Source organism: Anabrus simplex, chromosome 2 (genome assembly GCF_040414725.1).
Source record: "Anabrus simplex isolate iqAnaSimp1 chromosome 2, ASM4041472v1, whole genome shotgun sequence".
Taxonomy (NCBI): Eukaryota; Metazoa; Arthropoda; class Insecta; order Orthoptera; family Tettigoniidae; genus Anabrus; species Anabrus simplex.
The window spans coordinates 912,973,462-912,991,837 of NC_090266.1; the positions used below are offsets into that span (position 1 = coordinate 912,973,462).

The 18,376-nt window shown below is 37.3% G+C and overlaps 1 protein-coding gene and 1 long non-coding RNA gene across 5 annotated transcripts in view; both read right to left on the bottom strand.

The window, feature by feature from the left end:
• LOC136864552 (dnaJ homolog subfamily C member 28) overlaps window positions 1-18,376 on the bottom strand; it is a 326,313-nt gene that overhangs the window by 139,352 nt on the left and 168,585 nt on the right. The gene's annotated exons all lie outside the window — the stretch shown is intronic.
• On the bottom strand, window positions 3,166-15,677 carry LOC137496889 (uncharacterized). Its single transcript, XR_011017844.1, has 5 exons — window positions 15,366-15,677; window positions 14,928-15,164; window positions 3,669-3,852; window positions 3,459-3,575; window positions 3,166-3,356 (listed from the first exon to the last, which is right to left on the bottom strand). It is a non-coding gene; the product is annotated as an uncharacterized lncRNA (long non-coding RNA).

The following is an 18,376-nucleotide window of genomic DNA, read 5'->3' on the forward strand; positions in this document are numbered from 1 at the left end:
AAGAGTGCACCATAGTTCTAGCAGAGTATTTCAACAACCTTCTAAATTCAAAGGAACCCAAGGAGAAACTGCATTTCAAACCTCAGAATGTTATTAAGTCGGACTCTCTCCCACCAACAAAGGAGGAGATCCAGAAAGCCATTTCAGAATTGAAATGTAACAAAGCAGCGGGTGAGGATGGAATCATAGCAGAGCTCTGGATGTATGCTGATGAGGAGTCAATCCAAAGTTATAAAATAGAGGTGGTTAACAATATCATTAATAAGATGAAAATAAAATTGGCCACAAATCTCATACCAGATAAAAATAAGAAATCCAAATTTGCAACTTTTACTTTTACTAACCCAGCTATATACCATGTCACTAATACCAGCAAAAAAACGAGATATTAACATTGCCTTCAAAACCCAAAACATGAACAGAAATATTTTCTTCAATCACAATAATGTTAATATAAATAGTAATCAATATCAAGGGTCTGGAATATATAGGCTTGCGTGTGCAGAGTGCAATTTTTTGTATGTTGGCCAAACTGGCCATAGTTTTATGATAAGATATCTCAAACATGTAAATGCAGCGAAACACAAGAAACATTCCCCAATGTGAGCACACATGCAAGAAACTGGACACAGTTTTACAACTATTTCATTACAGATATACTAACAAGCCCAATTTGGAACATATGAGAACCATTCAAATTCTACCTCACATTAGAAAGTTTTTATTCAATCAACAAGTTTGTTCATAAACAATACTCTCGTACTGACAACATAAGATTAATGCCAATACATTTTGTACAAATATTACTCCAGCAACATCGAGAACAAGTTAAATGTTCATAACATAGGCAATTATCAACTGTAGAAAATTGTTAATATAATTAATGAAGTTTTAACGACAATCATACAAGTCAAGCAACACTGAATGAATACAATTAGCCAGATCTCAAAAGGTTTTTAAAATAATTTTAAAGGATGTTTACCAGATGGGTTTCGTCAATAAAATGTTAGACTTAGATAGATTTTAGACAAAAATGTTTTAACTTAAAGGCATAATTTTATTGTTATATGACTTGTAAAATAAAATATTATAAGATATGTCAATCAGGTTTACAAGCATAATTTAATCCAATAGAATAGATTCACGATCTTATATAACCTTAAGTAAATGATAATTGGCTGATGATGCTCATGAAAAAGGAGTGAAACACGTACCATATTAACCACTTAATAAATATGTAAGTTATTATTGTATTGAATAGGTGGTATTAACAAAATTATAAGAATTTGAATCACATACCACTTATTCAAGCAGCTCGTCTTCTTTCTCCCAAGTCTTCCCAGCCTAAACTTTGCAACATTTTTGTAACATTACTCTTTTGTCGGAAATCATCCAGAACAAATCGAGCTGCTTTTCTTTGGATTTTTTCCAATTCTTGAATCAAGTAATCATGATGACGGTCCCATACACTGGAACCATACTCTGTTTGGTGTCTTACCAGAGACTTGTATGCCCTCTCCTTTACATCCTTATTACAACCGCTAAACACCCTCATAACCACGTGCAGAGATCTGTACCCTTTATTTACAATCCCATTTATGTGATTATCCCAATGAAGATCTTTCCTTATATTAACACCCATGTACTTACAGTGATTCCCGTAAGGAACTTTCACCCCATCAATGCAGTAATTAAAACTGAGGGGACTTTTCCTATTTGTGAAACTCACAACCTGTCTTTTAACCATCACCATACCATTGTCTGCTGTCCATCTCACAACATTATCGAGGTAATTTTGCAGTTGCTCACAATATTGTAACTTATTTATTACTCTATACAGAATAACATCATCTGCAAAAAGCCTTTGTCTAGGTCAGTACCTTAGCTTGTGAGCTGGTCACAAAGTGAAAGCACACCAACAGGCATGTTGAAACAATGTCACAAGTGTTTCTTATGAGCTTCTCGGTTAATATACATAGATTAAATTGAGATTTATTTTTCCTGATAAGATTGGGGCAGCAATCAACTTGTTTCATCTAACGTACAGTAACAAATGTAAGAGGTCATCATTGATGCTGGGATATGTAATATAGCTCCTCATTTACAGTACCTGGATCTGATTGCCGGCTCTATCACAGAGGAATATTTCTTAGTATGAGGGTGTGAATGAAATGCACACAATCTCATGAGGATGACTGAAAAGAGAAGGGAAAAAGGGCAAGCTGTCATAATTCAAATGATATGATAACTTGTAAACTCCCTCAAACATCAAAGTAAGATAGAGAAATGCTTTGGATAAATCCCTCATCCTAACTAATCTAGGTCGTATGCTCCCTGTGTGTATGAAGTATTTGTATGTAAAGTGATTGATGACCATGATATGGACAACACCTAAATAACATAACATTTCTTACATATCTCAATCTTGTCGCTCTAGTTCTCAGCCACAGACATGTATACTGTGAGTTAGAATTTCATATCAGATTGAAATGTTACTTCAAAGATACATGTTTTGACAGTAATGTAGTTTAATTGGCAAATGCAAGTACTTTTGGGAAACATATTTGCACTATACTGTGTCTGTCACAATGAAAATGAAAATCCACAGCCTGTTTCCAGTCATTCGACTGGGTCAGAAAAGGAATGAATGGAAGCGGTAAGGATAGGAATTGTGCCGGCTACTGAAGCCTGTCACACTCTTCTGGGGCAATGATTAATGAATGACAGATGAAATGAAAATGATACTGGAGAGAGTTGCTGGAGTGAAATATGACAGGGAAAACCGGAGTACCTAGAGAAAAACCTGTCCCTTCTCAGCTTAGTCCAGCGCAAATCTCACATGGCGTGATCAGGATTTGAACCAATAATAGTCCATAATGTCCTATATGTTTCAAATGTAAAAAAATATCTGTCATATTATGCAAGCATTAACCAACTACATTCTTACATTGACAGTACAGAAAATTTCAGTTCCCTGCATTGGAAGGCACTCGCATCCATGATTGCATCATCATGACTGCCAAGTACTAACTTGTGCTACAAGCCCCATATGGAATGAATCTTTACCTTATGAGATATAAGTACGCAGTACTAAAAGCCTACTGCCACACTAGGATTCAATGCTAGTAATTTCACAACTGAAAAAAGACTTTAGTAGATATTAAATTTATTACAATTAAACATTACAATATGCTTTATGGTAATGATAAATCCTTCACTCCACACTCATACTGTAACAATAAATATTTCAATTGTTCGTTCCTTGGTTTTATCTCCAAAATCTTCATTTCTTGGCATGTTGTGATCTTGCCATCTGCAATAGCTCACCTTGTAACGTCTGGTCACTAGTTTTTCCCCTAAAAAATAATACATTGAAGGCTTTAATAATATTCCATGCATTTAATATATGTCCTATATCTAGAATTTTTGAAAAATTATAATTTCTAGGATAAAATTACATTTTAAATTTACGTGTAGTGATTTTCACATATTTTAAGACCTGCTTGGGGTTTCACAGGATGGCGTTTCCTTCAGTGTCCTTCCCTTTGCCCCCAAATCCTATTCTTCTCCAGGTCCTTGCCAAAATGAAAGGAAAAGAAGGAAATTAGAATGCATATCCATAACTCTGACGATGCTATGCCAAAAGCAAAGTTGTATTTATCATATACCTGAAATGGACCAGCATCATCATTGATGGTGTCCGGCAAAGGGTCAAACTGACCAAGCATGTATGTGAGGATCTGTTCTGGTCTTCCTGAGGTGGCTTAGGCTGACCTCCCTCAATTTGTCCAGCATCTTTTTGCTGATTATCGATGTCAGAATTTGTTTTCAAATTCATTCTTTTCCATAAACCTGTGCACATAAAGAAAATAATTACAATCATTTGAAATGTTCATTTACACTTCAGTAAGTAAATGAGTTATTCCAAAATTATATCAATCAAATAGGGTCCTGATAATAAGAAAAACAGAAAACTTCCTAACAGATGAGGCTTATACGTACAAAGACCAGGTTTTACTGATTATATCAGAGTTAGAATTTCAGAATAGAATGTTACTTCAAAGATACCTGTTTTGATAGTAATGTTGTTTAATTGGCAAATACTTTTGGGAAACACATTTGCACTATATTGTGTCTGTCACAATAATGGTCCTTAATGTCCTACATGTTTTGAATGTAAAAAAATGTCTGTCAGATTAAGGAAGCATTAACCAGCTAGGTCCTTACAATGACAGTACAGATAATTTCAATTTCCTGCACTGGAAGACACTGCAGTTACCTTGTCATAAATTTGAGGTTTTTTTTTCACATGTCTATCACAACATTATATACATAAACTACAATAAATAGACTGATAAATACCTGTTAGATAAAAATAAGGATATATTCATGCTCCTGGTAAATGTGTACATGTACAGTATATAAGTCCACTGATATTTGTTGAAGAGGAAATGAATGCTTTGGCTATCTACCACTTTTTATCTCTGTCATATATGAAACTGCCCAATTACTAAATAATTGGAGTACCTGTACCATTTTATTGTCTTAAATATACATGTGCTTTTATTTGTCACTAAAATAACTAAACCCCATGGCACAATAGCCCCAAAGGGCCATGGCCTATCAAGTGACAGCTTCTCAGCCTGAAGACCTGCAGAATATGAAGTGTCGTGTGGTCAGCAAGATGTTTATTCATCACTACTACAACTATTATACCAATCACAACAGTACAGCAGCCCTGAAATATTTCTACATTCTGATTGAGAAGTTACATTTCAAATGTCCTCTGCCTACTATTAATACATTAAACCCCATATACATTTTTGGTGAATGAATCACTTCATATTTAAGCTTGAAGATCTCACACACTAAATAGTCTATTGTCAAATGGGATGAAATGTTTTATCTTGAGGGGCTACTGAGAATTGTCCAATCAAGCAGATGCTCACTCACTCAATGCACTGCACTCTGGCACTCTGCGGAATATATCACTGCGTTAAATATTTTCCCATAATGCAGCTTCTCATATGATGCAGACTAAAGGCCCTATTATAGACATACCCTGTTCCTTTGTAAGACACATAAAAAAGTAACAATTTATTTAAGTCTTTTGGTGAATAACTTGTTTGTGGTAAACTCAGAACATTGCTAGTGCTTTAGAGTATCAATGTGAATTTATCTGAAGTGTTACTGAAAATGAAAACCTACAACCTTTTTTTCCAGTCATTGATCAGGTCAGGGATGTAATGAATAAATTATATATAGGCTATTATTACGATGGGGTCGCCACTCCCAAAGTGATTAATTAATGCCTGATAGATGCTATGAAATGAGAATGGAGAGTGTTGCTGGAATGAAAGATGACAAGGAAAACCGGAGTACTCGAAGAAAAACCTGTCCCGCCTCTGCTTTGTCCAGCACAAATCTCACATGGAGTGACCGGGATTTGAACCACGGTATCCAGCGGTGAGAGGCCAACGTGCTGCCGTCTGAGATACAGGGGCTCTTTGAAGTGTTATTATTGTATGATAAAAAAGTGGGAAACCTTTTAACTGAGCCACATCTTTACAAGGCTTTCCTGGGTTCATCGAGTTGAATTCAGCCGTGAGGATGGAGTAATTGTGGCATATTTCGGCCAACAATTCTCGTTCCCGGGAGTTGAATTTGGCCATCTTCTTGAAATCTGTATATTACAGATTCACTGACAGCTCCTAACCCCAGTCTTTCAATTCATAATACCGCCTAATATAATATACTGGTATAATATAATATACCGACCAATCCTCATACAAAAAATGTAAAATTCAGAAAAACTTCCCGATGACTAAAAGAGAAGGAAAATTGAAGAAAACCAGGATACTGAAATTACAACAGAGTGTTTCAGCTGCCAGAGAAAAATATTTTTCTGCATACTGATATTGATTCGTACATTCAGAAGAACTATCTTAATTATATTACAATCAGACATTAATCAATAGACATTCTTTTGATTAATGTTCATTTCCAAAAAAGCTACATACTTTAACCAGCTGCACCACAGCCATACGTGGTGATAACCATGATGGAAATTCCTGTATAATACAGATTCACTGACGGCTCCTAACCCCATTCTTTCAATTCGTAATACTGCCTAATGTAATATCTATATATATAAAATAAGAGTTTTGTCTGTACATTCCTCAGAATTAAAAAAGGATGGTATTTTTGTATCAGTCGTGTCCACAGTAACAAGCAAATGTACTTTTTAATTTTCTGTAATTTCTGTCTGTCTGTCTGTCTGTCTGTCTGTCTGTCTGTCTGTCTGTCTGTCTGTCTGTCTGTCTGTCTGTCTGTTTGTACATGCATCAGGAGAAAATGGCTGAAGAGAAATGAATGAAAATCGGTATTGTTACGTAAGTTTTGGGTATGTAAACAACGTTGTGCTACAAATTTGTAACATCACCTAGGAGGTAATGCTAATGCAAACAAAGACTAATTATCAATAAAGTCCCAGTAAATATATATTAGCATGCAGTGGAATGGTAAGAGGGGCTCAGAAAAAGAGGACCGTCAGGACCAACGAACATACGGGCAAAACAAGATAACGGGATTTCAAATAACGTATATTTATTTTTCTTTTCGAACCAGTGGAAAGATAACAATATATACTCTAGCAAGAAGAATTTGTCGGGATTTTTTTTTTACAAATAGAAAGACTGTACAGTATAATAAAGGAGCATAAAAATAGACATCAATTAATATTTGGCAAGACTGAGAAAATGGAATGTACAAATAAATATAAATTAATTTAGATCATAACAATTAAAGAAGAATAGACTACAAATTGAAAAACTATACAGTGAGAATGGACTATACTGTCCCCTTAAAATTTGGCTATCTTTAGAATATTAACGACGAGCCAACATTAAAAGTTTTATTGTTCACTGGGAGTTGTATTCATCATTTGGAAAGCTGTGTGTGAGCACCAAACTGGTTTTTTATTTCGTTCAGAGGGACAATGTATTGATCCGTGTTCGACTGAGTGCAGGGTAGATCACGTGACAAGCCAGTATTCCCAAGTGAGCCACGCGCCGACAACCTGTGCTGCGAGCAGGCAAGCTTCTAGAAACAGTCACAACCAATTATAAGAGACCCCGTGAACCAATGATCGTCTCTAAAAAGTACACACCTCCCGACCGAAGACTATAAAACGTCATGTTCACAATAAATCACTCTCTGCTCTTCGCTGTTCTGCTCTGCTCTGCTTTGTTCTCTCTGCTGCTACTCTGATCTGCGCTACTCTTTCATCGGAACCACGTGAGAGAGAAATTCAGCCGTGCAAGCAGACATCCGCTCTGCTAAAAATTAGTGCAGTTTTACTATAAACTCTTATGGAGTGGATCCTCAACATTAGTGAACCAAGTTAAGTTTATTTCTCCACGAGAACATTTAGAATTCCAGTGTGTGTACACATTTTAATATCTGATGCATTAGTTACAGCCTACACTTCTGGAACGTGGCGGAATTCATCTCAGTGAATCGCCGTGTACATCAAGATGGATTCTTCCTCTATAATGTGCATCTTAATTTCATCGTGGGACATCTACTGCCGTGTTTTCATGACTTTCTAAACATGTAAGGCACTTCTGGTTGGAGAGGGTGACTGACCGGGAAAATGCCGGAATGACTGACTTCAACCTGGAATCGAACCTCAGCTAAACTTGAGTACCATTTTAATTGTTTATTTTCTTTCTCATCTTAGTAAAACTAGAGGATCTTTCTTCTCTAAATTGTAGCTCTATTAGTTCTTGTAGTAGATTGAGTTATTTCATTTTCATTTCTTGAGGTGTCATGGTAGTCGAGTTACGTGTGTGTGACTGAAATTTGAAATCTATTAGATTAGCTGTGTAGTCTGTCATTGAATGAGTTCTCATATGTAGGATGTAGACAGATTTAAAAATCACTGACCTCATGATAAACTTCGTTTGTTTGCCCGTGATATTAGAAATAATCTGGATTGGAGTTACGTGTAAAATTTGTGAGATAGGATCGAATTTAGTGTCATTTTAAGATCACTTGCATTCTTTAGGATCGAGTCATCTAATTTCATGATATTTCAGGAGGACTGATAGACCTAATAATCACTTAAAATAATAATAAAATTAAGTAAAGATCGGGTTAAGAATGGAATTAAACGGTCGTAAGCTATAATTTATCTTAGATTCCTTATATGTGAGATTTAATGTGCTCAGTTCATGAGGCGCCTGGAATATGGCAGTCCTGTGGGATATTAATTGAATAATTTATTAATTGGAGGATTTATTAGTGAATGACTTGTTGTGTCTTTGGGAGCACAATGTGATTTATTATAAGTGGAGCACACGCTGAATACATTTCATGAATAGGGAGTAATAATAATGTGATTAAGGCTCACGAACGCTACATTTGGGACTTGTAACCCGTGTGATGGTGATGATTATGGAATTCTGTTAGAATCTTCAAATTAATTTCAGAAATTTAGATGAATCTCCATCGCTGTTTAAGGAGTATTTCATTTCAAGTGATACCACGAATTTCGATTACTAGCCACTATTGGAGTAAGAATATTTCCAGACATGAATTCATCCTCCGGATATTATTGACGCGACCATGCTAAAAATAATTAACTAATTTATAATGCAGGATTCGTTGTAAATAGTGTATATAAAAATTACGTGTTACCTTGTGTGAATGTGGTGTGTGTGTTGTAATTACGAATATTTTCCATGTTTTCGATTGTTTAATGTAATTTAATCTAGTCTTGCATTTATCCCAACGGCACGGATTGTGTTCAACGTTGTTTGCCACCATGATGACTTGTTTAGCACACCTTAAGGAACAATTTGATCAGGTTAGTGTCGAGTAAGACCAGGCTAGGATTTAATTTATACTTTCTAAAGATTTAGATGAAAGATCGTAGAGTTCATTTTTAGCAAAGGCGAACGATTTATAAATTAATCTTTAACTAACCCACACATGGATATGAGAAAATTTTTAATGCATTTATATTAAAATTTTAAAATATCTTCAAACTGACTTGAAACTTTAAATGCCATGCAAATATAAATTTAATGTTCACGAATGGCATAATCAACTTGAATTTAGGTGATAACGAGTAATGATAATAATAATTAAATGGACGGCTACTCAAATAGGAAAATGTGTATTATAATTACCATGAGAATTATTTAATGAGATACACTAATTCATAAACACGATCATGTGATGATAATAAAAGTAAAATGCTGCACAGATAAGGTTAGAGATTAATAATAATAATAATTAATTAATTGTATTTTTGGAATTAATTTTGATTTTCCATCAGAATTTCTATTAGTGTTATTAATGGACGTTATACACTTTAGTTATTGAAATTCATCTGAATTCAACATTGACCACGTGTTGAGATTGCTATAAATTAATGGAACCTTAATTTTATTGTGGAATAATAAGCGAGATAGCTGCCTACTAATTTTGTGTAAATTCTCATTGAAGTCTCTGGACACTTTCATTTAAATACTTTAATTTCTGAAGGCAGTGAAGGCCTAATCTTTTGTTAATTTTCATTCCAGAACAGTAAAACTGGAGGACGAGGTTTACATTTTGGTTGTTAATTGCTACAGGAAGACCAGACATTATGAAAGCTCATTGTAATTAAATCCCAGCAAGGATATTTTTGTGTTGTGTGTTGTTTTTAAAATTTTTTTTTGCTTGGTCATCTCCCTTAAATGCCTCTAAAAAATGGAAAGCCAGGAATGAACGGTCCACCCTAGGATCTCTCGCTCACTTGCTAGGCTTAGCTCGGCAATAATGGGGGCAATACAAATAGATATAAGTAAATTTAGGATATACATGAATTCACAAAACATAGCTGATAATTAACAGGGGGTACCAACTTGAAGTAAGTTAATATATTTAAAGCTTGTTGATGAATAATAGATTTTCCAAATATAATAACTAAACCTAACAGCGATGGTAAGGGTAAACATGTGCTAAATAAATGTACTGATGGATAAATGTGTGATATACATAAAAATCATTATCAGCAATTCCAAGTACATATTTGGAAGAAGTAGGTTATAAGAAAATTCGTTAAAGATGTGAGATGTGAAAAAAAAAAAAAAAATTGATCGAAGGATCATAGCACATACTAGCTGCCTCTGTGGATCAGCGGTAGAGTGTCGGCCTCCGGATCCCACGATAGCGGGTTCAAACCCGGCAGAGGTAGTCGGATTTTTGAAGGGCGGAAAAAAAGTCCATTCGACACTCTATGTCGTACGATGTCGGCATGTAAAAGATCTCTGGTGACACATTTGGTGTTTACCCAACAAAATTCATTAAATCTCAGCCATAGACGCCCACGAGAGTTTCGGTTTACTTGGTCTGCCATCTAGTGGGGGCCTAGAGTAAAACGGAACGTCGAAATTGACGAGCAGACAGCCAGATGGCGTCAAATTGAAATGTCTGCACATGGTAGCTGAGACCATACGATTATTATTATTAGCACATACTTAGAATGTATAATGATTGTAACAAGTTCCGTGATAATACCAAGTACACACAAAAATATGAAATATGGTGCGAAATCTTATGCAAGGTACAAAGCTAGTACAATCTATGGTATAAAGCAGGGCCTCTCAGTCACTGTGCACGGTGCAAAAGATGACTTCGCTTGGTTGACCAGAGTGCAGACCCCCACTCCTCGATTTGGAGTAATAGCGCTGTCTCTCTTTTTCCCCACACCTGTCTTGCTCGCTCTGCCTGTCTCCTTCTTCCTCACTTGCTCCGTAGTGCTCCAAAGCTGAGCCGAGTTGAGCCAAGCTTAGCCGAGTAGCCCAGAGACGAAGCGTTGGTCCGCGCCGAGCTGAATGGGACCGATGCACTGTGCACAGGAACTCTGTGCCTCAATTTGCACACGTGAGATTCTGGGCGTTTGAGAAGCCCTGGTATAAAGGGTTAGGATGGGAGAAATAGGATATTAAAAGAACACAACGCGAAGTGTATGTCAGATGTATAAAGGTTATGACAGACGGCCATCCAGTTGTATAGTTGCAATTTGACATAAATAAAGGTAAGTTCTTAGCATAAGTATCTTGACTGTCCACAAAGTGTAGACCACTCCCCCAACTCCCGTCAAGATGCCCGTAGAAAAGAAAGATTAAAATTTAAATAGGAAGGTCTCCATATCTCTCACCTCAAGGTAGCAGCAGCGAAGTGATGGGTAGAGAAAATCTCATGCCTCGATGAGGTCTTGTGCTCTTTCCAGTTCTCGATTCCACCTGCTGAAGTAGGCAGGGTGGCGAGAATATATAGGCGGAGAGATCATTCTAGAAAGTGTATTGTGACAAACAGCTGAGCTGGTGACATATGACGTCAGCACACAAAACTGGTGAGCATCAAATATGGCAACCAGACAAATATCAGCGGGAGGGAGTGGAGGATTAAACGTGAAAAGATATGCAGAGTAGAGATGAAGAGGTAAGTTCACCAAAACTGTAAAATCAGTATATATAGCACACAAAGTCGGATGGCACAGTATGCAAAGTTGGGGAATGAATCGCTACAATCTAGGCCATAAATAATTTTTTTCACGCTGAGTGAAATGGTAGTTTATGGGAAGGCCTAACATTTAATTCTCAAATATTTATGTTATTAGTGGTCGTATCTTAATAAAAATCGGTAGACAAAGTCGGGGAATAAGTCGCTATAATCTAGGCTGTAAATAATTGTATTCACGTTGAGTGAAATGGTAGTTTAGAGGAAGGCCTAAAATTTAATTCTCAAATATTTATGTTATTAGTGGTCGTATTTTAATAAAAATCGGTAGGCAAAGTCGGGAAATAAGTCGCTACTATCTAGCTTATAAATAATTGTATTCACGCTGAAAAAAATGGTAGTTTAGGGGAAGGCCTAAATTTTAATTCCCAAATATTTATATTAGAGGTCCTATCTTAATGAAGATCGGTATACACAGACGGGGAATAAGTAGCTATAATCTAGATCATAAATAATCTTATTTATGCTGAGTGAAATGGTAGTTTATGGGAAGGCCTACAATTTAATTCTCAAATATTTATGTTATTAGTGGTCTTATACATGGTTACCATGTCGGCTATGATCACAGAGATATTCATGAATTTGTAGTTTTGTTACTATGACCATATCAGCACCAATTCATGAGAAAATAGGTAAACAGAATTTTATGAAAATCGGTATGTAAAGTGAGAGAATAGGGAACTATAGTCTACGCTATAAATCATTTTATAAGATGCCCTAATATTGCAGAGTCGAAAGAAAACTAAATGTGAGGGCTACAATATAGTCATTTTATAAGATGCCCTAATATTGCAGAGTCGAAAGAAAACTAAATGTGAAGGGCTACAATATAGAAAACTCATAAAATTGATCAACAATAACATTACACTGATTATTGTTTGTTGTGATATGCTGTGTGTCTTCTGTTGCCACTCATCTCCGATAGATAGGATTACTGCTGCGTACCGAGTATTTTAAAAAATTTGATTTACATCGCACCAACACAGATAGGTCTTATGGCGATGATGGGACAGGAAAGGGCTAGGAATGGGAAGGAAGCGGCCATGGCCTTAATTAAGGTACAGTCCCAGCATTTGCTTGGTGTGAAAATGGGAAACCACGGAAAACCATATTCAGGGCTACCGACAGTGGGGTTCGGACCCACTATCTCCCGGATGCAAGCCCACAGTTGGGCGCCCCTAACCACATGGCCAACTTGTCCGGAAAGCTCCCATCTAGCATCGAGCATAGGGATTGTGCCGGCTGCCGAAGGCTGTCGCACTCCTCTGGGGCAATGATAAATGACTTATAGATGAAATGTTAATGGAGAGAGTTTCTGGAATGAAATATGACAGGGAAAACTGGAGAAAAACCTGTCCCGCCTCTGCTTTGTCCAGCACAAATCTCACATGGAGTGATCAGGATTTGAACCATGGTATCCAGCGGTGAGAGGCCGGCATACTGCCACCTAAGCCACGGAGGCCTTTCTTGGGGAATCCGACACCATAAATATTCAAATTAGATATTGAGTAGAAATTAATTTTTATTAACTCTTAGAGTGTCGGGGAGCGCAATCGCGCTCCTCTGTAGCCTAGCGAAAAGTCCAAGGAGCGCGATTGCGCTCCGTGTTGCAGCTGTCTATGTAAGTCGTAATAGTTTGCACATATCTGATAGATGGCAGCTCCAGTCAGCATCATTATGTAGTAGATACTACATAGTTTCTAAATCTACCACCAGAATCCCTGTGTGACATGTTTGTTGATGTTATGATTTTTTCTTTTTCAGCTGTTTGGCGCGTACCTGTAGACCATGTGTTCGTACATAATAATGGCGACTAATTCTCGTATTGTGTTTGAAATTGATGACGATTTGGTACAGTATATCAATGAACTGAGGTATGATTCTGTTTATATCGAGTCAGGCGATGATTCAGATGATACTGAGAGTGATAATAATGCCGGTAACATTTCAAACAATGATGATAGTGGTGATGTTATCAGGTTTACTGGTGTGACAGTGATGCATGAAATTTCCGATTCAGAGGGTAATGATAGTGACGGGAATAATTATGGAGTTGACGGAGATTGTAATGACGATGATGACCAGATTCTCTATTTCCGTGAAGTTCAGTCCGATCATGACGTACAATTTCATCCCTCACCTGCATTCCTTGAGACGCCTAGCCCTAAACATGCACCTCCTCCTGATGCTAGACCAAGTCAGTATTTTAATCTATTTTTAGAAAAACTATTATTCTTAAAACATGGATATTTTACAAACTAGTAAACAATGCATCAGTGAGCACAGAAATGCCAAATTTAGGTGAGTACGATCAAAATACTAAGATGTACTGAGATCCAACTTTGAATTTTAAAATTTTTCAAAAATTGCATGAACAAATTGAATTTTTTAATTGGCAGTGTGAATTATTTTTGTGTTGGTAATATAATGAGTGAAGAGAGGGATCACTTATCTACAAGAAAATGTAAACTACAATGAGATGTCTTGAAAAGTGCTGTATAATAGGCATTTTTTCTCTGGCATTCTTAGCAAGCACGGCAGTAAGGGAGCCGGCAATAAGAGGGTTTAAAAAGAAGTAATGGGTTTTAATATTGAAATTATTTTTAGGTACACATCTCATGGAGTCACGACTGTAGGTGATACTAACAATGCAGTTACTATTCTTCTTGTGAATTCTAGCAGACTCTTTGATTTTTCATGAGTTTGGTACAGAAGCCAAATATTAAAATACTGGTGCAATCAAACCAAAGCACACAAAGGACCAGTACCACTTCCTTGACCTGATCCTCAATCAGTTTATCATGTAGGTAAATACCCCCCACCCCCTGCCTTCTCTTGCTGTAATCATAAAACAAAATGGGCTGTGGAACACCTGCTTTTTTTTTTTTCTTTTTTTTTTTTTCCCCCCTTCTTGTTCAACTGATAGTAGAATATCTGGCCCAGAATATCATTGTTACAGATATTGGAGGCAACAGTGACTACTTTGTTTTCATGCCATTGCACTAGGGTCACTGTGTTGTACTGTCCTCGCATTATATCTCTGCAGCTGTGTGACCATTGCATTTTTACAAAAGTGAAAAGTCTAATTGTCTAAAAGTCTAAAACCCCCACAGTGTGGAGGAATGTCATATGAATAGAAGCACTGACAGCAACCAGACCTTTCAATTCTTAGAAATGCACCAGTCATGCAGTGGCACAAATATAATGCGAGGACAGTACAGCCTTTGGATACTCAACTTGGAGGCTTTGGAGCATTCTTGGAGTTTCTTTGCAGGTGATGGTTACTCATTATTAGTTTCTGGAACTGCTTGTATATATCCAGTGGTATCAAAAATTTAAATCTCTAGACTCACCCTGCATTATGGATTTTACTTCCATTTTCTGCTTCAAGACACCTGTTTCAAAATGTATAGATGTATATTCATTCCCTTACTCATCACTGCACGCATTATCCTGGACAGCTTCATCGCCATCTTCAGGTGGCATAACAATAAACTCAAGAGATTCAGCATTGTCAATGTCCTTTATCAGATCATCTTCTGCCAGAGTAGTAGTTCAGGATTTCCTCACTGTCTCTCAAACCATATTGCCTGTAACAAGAAAGATCACACATCCCTTACAGCTCAGCAGATGATATCTCCTACATCGAAATATAACATTTATTACTGGTTAAGAGAAGGTCACTAAAGAACTTCTAATAACATAGTATATTTATTGAAATCATGTTTCCTTTTAACAATAATTTAAAAAACAGTTACAAAAGTAATGGAAATATGAAACATATTATTTACCTGTGGTCATTTCTGTCTGCACTCTCTGCTACTGCGAGTTTTAATGCTTCGTTGTTTTGCACTGATCAGAGGTATAGAAAGGCACCCAGAAGCAGTAGCCTGTGGCAGCAATTGGTACCATTTTTACTCTTTAAAATTGTTTATTTTTATGTGTTCAATAAAACATTTTTCTCAAATCCTTCGTAAAGAAATAAACAAACGATAGTGCTGGAAAACAATTAATTAAAGTAGTATTAAACGTAACTTCCTTTGAAGATGTTAGTTTATTTGATGTTCTTCATCACAGTAGCGTCAGTTAAATTACATATACAATAATCCTAAATGCATGCACAGCGTCATATGGCATATTGTACCAGTAAAAGAGCCCGACTTTAAGATTTATTTTCAACGCAAGCATGGAATAGTTCTCAGGGCTAAACTGGATGAATAATAGCTAGGGCTTGGTACAGGAGGCAGGGTCCTATCTACAAGAAAAATTTGAATCTGATTTGATAAGAGTTTATTCATGTAATGCATGTAAAATTGCACATCACCTCATAGTAGATAGGGGTTGTCTTCCACACTGTCCTTTAAATGGCCCGGGTCTCCAGATCACCAGGCCGCACCGGCTGGAACACATTCTAGAAGATGCCCAAGTACTCCGTCAAGATGCGGACGGACCATCCAGGTTGGCTGCACGGAATACGCCTCAAGTTCCCGATGCTCGTGATGACCTCCGCTGGTTCCTGACGATGTTGAGGGTAGTCACATTACCCAAGTAAAATGAGGTTGGTAGAATCAATGCAAACTCCGAAAATGTGCTCTTCGTCACTCGCAGAATAAATCAAAGTTCATGAAAACCTTGAGTAATGAGTTTTCTCACCACTAGTAAAATCACGAAACAAAGTTCATAAAGACGTTCAAGAATCCACTCTTTAACACTCATGGAAATTACGAGTCCGTGGTCATAAAGACTTTCAATAATGTTATAGTTCATCAATGAAAAAAATTACAAGTCTTTAAGTAATCACTGGCAAAGATCGCAAGTCTATGCTCATGGAAACTTCGAATAAAGTTAGAGTCCATCACTGCTAAATATGACAAGTCTTTGAATAATCACTGGCGAAAAGTTAAAGTCCATCATTGGTAAATATGACAAGTATTTAAATAATCACTGGTGAAAAGTTAAAGTCCATTTATAAAGACTTAGAAAAATTCAGAGTTCCTCAACACTCGTAAATATTGCAAGTCCCATTTATAAAAACTTAGAAAAATTCAGAATTCCTCAACACTCGTGAATATTGCAAGTCCCATTTATAAAGACTTGGAAAAATTCAGAGTTCCTCAGTGAGACTATAACCACACGAAGATAGCTTCCGACGATAATGGCAGCGAGTAGGGCCACGTTGACTACTTGACTGTCACTGATAGACTGCGATATCAGGCTATATGGAGCCCTCCTTATATTTGATTTGGGACATCTACGTCACATATGCCGTGAAGCTGGTTATCTCCTGAATCCCTCAACGGATTTTCTTGAAATTCAAGCATTGCGACGTTTATGTAATTCCCTTTAAAATTACATGTTGATCAAGTCGCTACCCCAATTATTATAGGAGTTTAAAATTTTTTCTCCATCGAATGTTCCGGAAGGTGTGACGCTTGAATCTGGAACATATGAGTTCAGGCTAGCTGCACGTGGCATGACAGGCGGGTGATCTAACTAGCCCTTGTGGCTACGTCACGCATACAGCCGTTCTCAGCTTGCTTGCTCGTCCTGCTGAATGTAAACAAGCCAGGCTTGCACGGAGTAATACGTGTGGTGATAAAATACGATCAACTCTCAAAAAAATATGCATGTACAGGTCGTAACTGGTACATATCCCTCCTTCTCAGGGAAAAAGAAAATACTATGAGGATTTTCTTTTAGTCTCTTTTCACTCAAAGTATTTTTTGAGATTGGAAGCGTTGTAGATGCCTTCAAGGCTGCCATCTAGTCTTGTGATTTTATAGGCACCGTTGTCCAAAGATTCAGAAATTCTGAAAGGGCCAAAATACAAGGGACAGAATTTTGCGTAGATCCTCAATTCCGGACGAGACATCACAGGTTTTCGAATCAACACCTTGTCTCCTACTCGTAAGGGTGGTCTAAACTTACGATTCCTATTCCTTCATTGTCTGATGTCTGCAGCATGCCTCAATTTCCCTAAGGCTTTAGCGAATCTCGCTTCTTGATCGATTGCTGCATCTGGTGAAGCAGGGAGAATAGCATCCCACGGACGATGAGGAATATGCCCATGATGCACCAACATTGGAATATCTCCAGTAGATTCGTGGACAGTGGAGTTGACTATCTTCTGCATAACTGGAAGCACATCAATCCATTTCCAGTGTTCTTCCTGGCAGTACACCCGACAGAATCTGGCAATCTCCCACATCAATCGCTCAGCAGGGTCGGCTTCTGCATGACGAATGGAATTCATGATGTGATGAATTTCCAACTCCTCTATAGCCGCCCGGAACTCTGTGGATGTGAACTAGCTTCCATGATCTGTCAGCAGGAACGTAGGTTTCCCCATCTCAGGAAAGACATTCCTGCGAAGTCTCCTTAAAATATTCCCGGTGTTTGCCTTCTGAATAGGCAACAACATGGTGAATTTCGAGAAGACGTCGACGATGACTAAGACGTGCTTGTTACCTCTGGTTGCCTTTGGAAGTGGGCCATACAGATCAAGCGCCATCACTTCCTGTGGCTTCTCTGGGATGATAGGCCTTGGATATTCCCTCATAAGGTAATTGTTCGGTTTAATCCATTGGCATAAGTCACAGATTCTTATGGTCCTTCTAACATCATTCCGGAGATACTCCCAGACGAATTTTTCCTTAATTACACTGGCCACTTTATCCACTCCAGCATGTCCTGTGATGAAGTGGCAATGCCAGATGATGGCTTCCCAAAATTTAGCCGGGGCATAAATCTGTTTAGTGGTCCTGGTTGCGTCAACGTATTTATAGAGTAGGTTGTTGTCCCA